Raw genomic sequence first — 6,069 nt, 5'->3', positions numbered from 1 at the left:
TCCTCCCATTCCTCCCTCCTTCCCATTTTCCCCTTACTCCCCTCCCCTATGTCTGTGACTGAGGGGGACTTCCTCCTCCTGTATATGCTCATAGGGTATCACTTTGGAAATCTATCTGGCGCTATCTCAGAAAAATGGGAATGGGGCTTCCTCAAGACCCAGCTATTTCACTCCTTGGAATATACCCAGAAGACGCTCTAGCACACAACAAGAACATTTGCTCAGCCATGTTCATAGCGGCCTTATTCATAATAGCCAGAACATGGAAACAGCCTAAGTGTCCCTCAGTAGAAGAGTGGATAAAGAAACTGTGGTACATATACACTATGGAATACTACTCAGCTATTAAAAACAAGGAATTCCCAAAATTTGTGGACAAATGGATTGAACTAGAAATGATCATAATGAGTGAGTTAACCCAAGCAGAAAGAGTCAGATGGTATATACTCACTTATATCTGCGCACTAGCCCAAAGGGCATGTCCCATGAAAGTAGGACAGAGTGGAGGACATCCTATTGGGACTCTAGGTGAGCATTAGCATTTTTGAGAGCTAAAGATTTGATCAGTGCTAGCCGAGTGTAGTGGCGCATGCCTTTAGTCCCAGCACCCGGGAGGCAGAGGCAGGTGGATTGCTTTGAGTTCGAGGCCAGCCTGGTCTACAAAGTGAGTCCAGGACAGCCAAGGCTACACAGAGAAACCCTGTCTCAAAAAACCAAAAACCAAAAACCAAAACCAAACAAACAAACAAAAGGATGTGATCAGTACTTTCCTAGCTAGTGGATCTGATATCCTATCTATAGCTGAAGTCAATCTTTGTAAAAAGCCAGTGAATTTTTCTTTTGGACCTTGCATAATCTGAGTAAATGGTTCAAGTCTTTTTTGTTTTGCTTTGTTTTTTAGTTTTTCAAGACAGGATTTCTCTGTGTTATTTTTTAAAAAAGACTTTATTTATTTATTTTATGTATATGTGTGCTTTATTTGCATGTACACCTGCACGCCAGAAGAGGGCACCAGATCTCATTACAGATGGTTGTGAGCCACCATGTGGTTGTCAGGAATTGAACTCAGGACCCTTGGAAGAACAGTCAGTGCTGTTAACCTCTGAGCCATCTCTCCAGCCCTCTATGTTATCTTTGCTGGCCTGGACTCACTTTGTAGATGAGGCTGGCCTTGAACTCACAGCGACCCACCTGCCTCTGCCTCCTGAGTGATGGGGTTACAGGGGTGAGCCACCATGCTTGGCTCAGTTTCAAGCCCGCTTCCTGTTTCTTCAACCTTGTCCCAATTACTCAAGGCTGCCGTGTGACGTAAGGTCCTGATTACGTCATTGTATACCATTTGTATCAGCACATGGACCTTCGCCGAGCAGCTTACTGTGGGGAGCCATTCTAAATTCAGCCATGTTGGAAAGCCGGTGCTCAGGCTGCATGCTGTGACCTTCGAGTTGTTGACCTTTGCTGAAGGAGGCCTTGTGTTCAGGCTGTCTTTGGATTATTTACCTTTGGAAAGAAATAAGGAAGTTCTTACAGAGGATTGTGTTCTTGCCTGGGGGCTAGGGGAAGTGAGACTGTAACAGAGCTTGTGGAGTCCTTGCTATATAAAACTGTACTCACTTTTTAACAAAGTGGGTCTTGGTTGGAATCCGTCTTGGCCTCATACCCCACGTGTCTCTGTCTCTTCCAATTCACACCCCCTCTTTCAGGTGAACCCCGGTTTGATATTTCCCACGGGCCGGGATAGCTGATCTTGAAATATAAGGATACCTCTGGCTCTATTGCTCTGTGCTACGTCCCTAGTCTCTTCTCTCTAGCATGGTTGCCATTGTAACTGGGGACCAGGTTCTAACACTACTCTTGTCATGTCTTTCCAGTCTTAGGGGGACTATTCTATTTTGAATTGCCCACGAATTTAGTGTCTGCTTCATGAATGGTGAATACATTCCATAATTGGTGATATTTTACGTTTTTTCTTTTTCTTTTTTAAAATTTCTTTATTTATTTTATGTATATGAGTGCTCTATCTGCATGTACACCTGCAGGCCAGAAAAGACCATCAGATCTCTTTATAGATGATTGTGAGCCACCATGTGGTTGCCGGGAATTGAACTTAGGGCCTCTGGAAGAGCAGACAGTGCTCTTAACCGCTGAGTCATCTCTCTGGCTCGCTAAGGTTGGTTTTCTTTTTTCTTAAAGATTTATTATTTATTTATTTTGTGTATATGAGTGCCTTATCTGCATGTACACCTGCAGGCCAAAAGAGGGCATCAGATCCCATTATAGATGGTCGAGAGCCACCATGTGGTTGCTGGGAATTGAACTCAGGACCTCTGGAAGAGCAGGTGGCACTCTTAACCACTGAGCCATCTTTCCAGCCCCTAAGGTTGGTTTTCTAACAGCCTTTAGCTGACTTTCTTAATTTCCATTATTTGGTGGTGCAGTAGGCTCTGGCCTTATTTTCTTGGTCTTTATCTTAGTATCTTTTTCAATTTTATTTATAAAATTTTCTAAATTTTCTTCTAAGGATTTTGTCATCTTTCTGTATTTTTCTTTTGTTTGTTTTCCTTTCTTTTTCTTTTTTTTGTTTTTGCTTTTGTTTTGGTCTTGGTCTTGGTTTTTCAAACCAGGGTCTCTCTGTGTAGCCCTGGCTGTCCTGGACTCACTTTGCAGACCAGGCTGGCCTCGAACTCACAGCGATTCGCCTGCCTCTGCCTCCTGAGTGCTGGAATCACAGGTGGGTGCCACAGTCCCTGGCTCTACTACTATCTTAGTACCTTCCTTATTTTTTATTATAAGTTTTTCTTCTAAATCTTGCCTTCACTTTCATTTTTCTCTTTTTCTTGTATCTCTAAAGCCCTTTTCTTTGAGAAGGCACACAAAGTCATTGTGGCCGTGGAGCCTAAGGGTTATCAGTGTGGGAATCATCTATCATAACTAGATGCTTCTATTTCCAGCTAATTAATTTATTGCTTTTTTTCTGCTTCTATCTCTAGCCCATTTAAAATAACATTATATAGAGTCCCAAAGCTCTGTGCTACTGTGATTTTCATCTTTATGTGTCTTATTGCTTTAAGTGTATCATTTTCAAATTATTTATATCTGTGAATGTTCATACCCAGGCTCTTTCCCTCTTTAGGGTTAAAGCATAATTTCAAACATTTTACCGATTAGAAGTTTGTCTGGACTCGGATTTCTTCTCCTCTGTCTGTATCTGGCTCCTGTGTCCTGTACTGTGGCTACTCTGTCCTTCAGTTCCTGGGGCGGAGCTGTTTTTGCTGTCTGCACGTGTGTGTAGCTGGCGTTTGCCCAGCCACATGTTCCTACTCATCGGCTGGGAGCTCCGTCTCCCTGGATGCTTTATCCTTCCCTTGGGGCAGTCACGCTAGGCGGCCGCTGGCTGGGCTTCTGCTTTGTGCTTTCATGGGTTGCAAGGAGCCCCTGCGTTCCCGACAGCCTCTTTCTTGCTCCTGGTCCTCCAGTCTGCACCTCAGTTCTGGGAAGTTGTGTGGGCTGAATGCCACTCTGTCCCAGCTGTGGGCAGAGGTATAGCCTCTGGCTCCCGGGAAGTGGTGTCTGCACAGGAGGATGGAGTCGGATCTTGTGTGTTCCCGCGCCAGCTCAGCCTCAGGAGGCGACGGGCAGCCCCCTTTCCCTGTGGTGGCTTCTGCGGACCTTAGTGCAGAGCAGGGGTCCTCCACACTCCCCGCTGGCCTCAGATACTGCGTTGCCAGTTAGCCGCATCTGTTCCCCGCCTTTTTAGCGATAGCTTTCTTAGGTCCCATGCTTGGATTTCTTCCTTCCTCCCTTCCTCCCTCCCTCCCTCCCTCCCTAAGATTTATTTATTATTATGTATAGTGTTCTGCCTGCATGTACACCTGTAGGCCAGAAGAGGGCACCAGATCACACTATAGATGGTTGTGACCCACCATGTGGTTGCTGGGAATTGAACTCAGGGCCTTTGGAAGAGCAGACGGCACTCTTAACCACTGAGCCATCTCTCCAGCCCCCATGCTTGGATTTCTAACCAAACATTGGGCATCAAATGTTGAATTAGGGTATTAGTTGGGGCCTTTTGTAATACCCGCTCTAGCCCCTAAATAATCGACACAGAGACCTATTAGCTTTATTCAACAAGGCTGAGCACTATCACTGGGCAGATAATCATCTATTCTCACCCAATTATGCTAGTTTGGTTGCTTCCCAGCCATGTGCCGTTACTGAAGTCACAGCCTCACCTTGGCTCTTCTACAGTATCTCTGTCCTCACCCTCCTGGCTGACTGGAAAGTCCAACCTTCCTATCTCCTCTGCCCAGTCATTGGCTGCTCAGTTTTTTGTTAACCAATCAGAGATAATTGGAGAATGTTAGTGGTTGTTTAAAAAAAAAAAAAAAGTGCGGCATGGGCTAGATTGGTGGCTCAGAGGTTAAGAACACTGCCTGCTCTTCCAAAGGTCTTGAGTTCAAGTCCCAGCAACCACATGGTGGCTCACAACCATCTATAATGAGAGCTGGTGCCCTCTTCTGGCATGCAGGCACATATGCATTGTATACATAATAAAACTTGATTTAAAAATATGTGCTTCTCTACTCTCTCTTTTACTCTTCCCATTTCTGTCTCTCCCTGGGGTACCCCTCCCCCCTTTCCTTCTCTCTCCATGCTCCTCTACCTCATAAAAATAGGCTGCAGTCTGTAGGGACCCCCTCATATAGCTGGGGTCATGGGGTGTCACCATGTCACCCATGGGGTGTCAAGGAGATCAGGGTGGAGATCTGAGACGGGTCAGGAGGTGAAGGGGAGGGTTGGGGTGTATCTTAGTGCACCTCTTCCACAGCCCCAGGGGGCTCAGCACAGTAGTTAGCCAAGTCCTGCAGGACAGAGGACATGGGTGTCACTCTGGTGTCCTGGCCTTGGGCGGCTTCTCCCAGCAGACCTGGCTTCTGGGTTCTCCCTGAATCCCTCAGTTCCTATCTGCTGTAGGGTGTGGCTAGGCGCCTCCCTGTATAACCCAGGCATTTTAGTCTCTCTCTCTGCATTTCTCCCTCCCTGCATGGGCATGCTGCCTCCCCTCCCCCCATCTGCATGGTGATGGTTTTTCTGGGACCAATGAGAGCTGCCCCCAACAAGGTTTCTCAGTGTAGTCCTGGCTGTCCTAAACTCACTCTGAACACCTCGAATTCAGAGATCCACCTGCCTCTGCCTCCTGAGTGCTGGGATTACAGGCGTGCACCACTGTGCCCGGCCAATAAACCTGCTTTTTTACTTTTAATTTGGCTAGGCTCATTTTGTTGGATTCACTAATAGAAGAAAATCTATTAGTGAGTTCCCAGGGATGCGGAGCTGAGGCTATGAGGATGGTTCTGGGAATCTCCCAACTAGTCAGTGTTGATTGGTTCATGTCCCATGCTGAGGGATGGGACTGGTCCAGCAGTCTCCAATCAAACGCGGGGTTTAGAAAGCACTGCTGCACCACTGTCATTCCGAAGCTCCCGCTGTCACTCAAGCTGATGGGATGCTGAGGTAGAAGGGTCATGAGTTCATGTCAGCACAGCTGGTGAAGGCATTTGCCACCAAAACCGACCTGGGTTGAGTTGGTGCAAAGACAGATCTAATTCTTGCAAGCTGCTCTCTGACCGTGACACACAACAATTAATCAACAGTTTAGTAAAACTCTAAAGAGGGTTGAGGGGCAGGCTAAGGAATATAGCCCTTGCCTGGAATTCCCTAGTGAGGGGCTAGGGGTGTGGCTCGGGGGTGGAGCCCTCCCCAGCCCCGCCCCCTCCAGTGAGTGGCTGAGAGTGTGGCCAGAGACAGAGCCCCAGCCTAAGATGCTCAGCGAGGAGCTTAGGATGTGGAGTCCTGGGGTCAGCCGAGGCTGTACCCCGGAATGTCGTACTGGTCTTCTCTCGTCTTCTTTCATAGTTTTGGGGAACCTTGTGGGACCTGTAGTACGTGGCAATGGCCAGGGCGTTGCGCACAGGTGACCAGCAAGGCCGGGTCTTTTTAGATTTTATTTCTGTGAGAGGGGAAGGCAGGCCAGTACAGAGGGGGTTGAGCTGCAGGCGCCGGCCCTGC

Source organism: Acomys russatus, chromosome 31, assembly GCF_903995435.1.
Source record: "Acomys russatus chromosome 31, mAcoRus1.1, whole genome shotgun sequence".
NCBI lineage: Eukaryota > Metazoa > Chordata > Mammalia > Rodentia > Muridae > Acomys > Acomys russatus.
Note: the sequence above shows the minus strand (reverse complement) of the source record.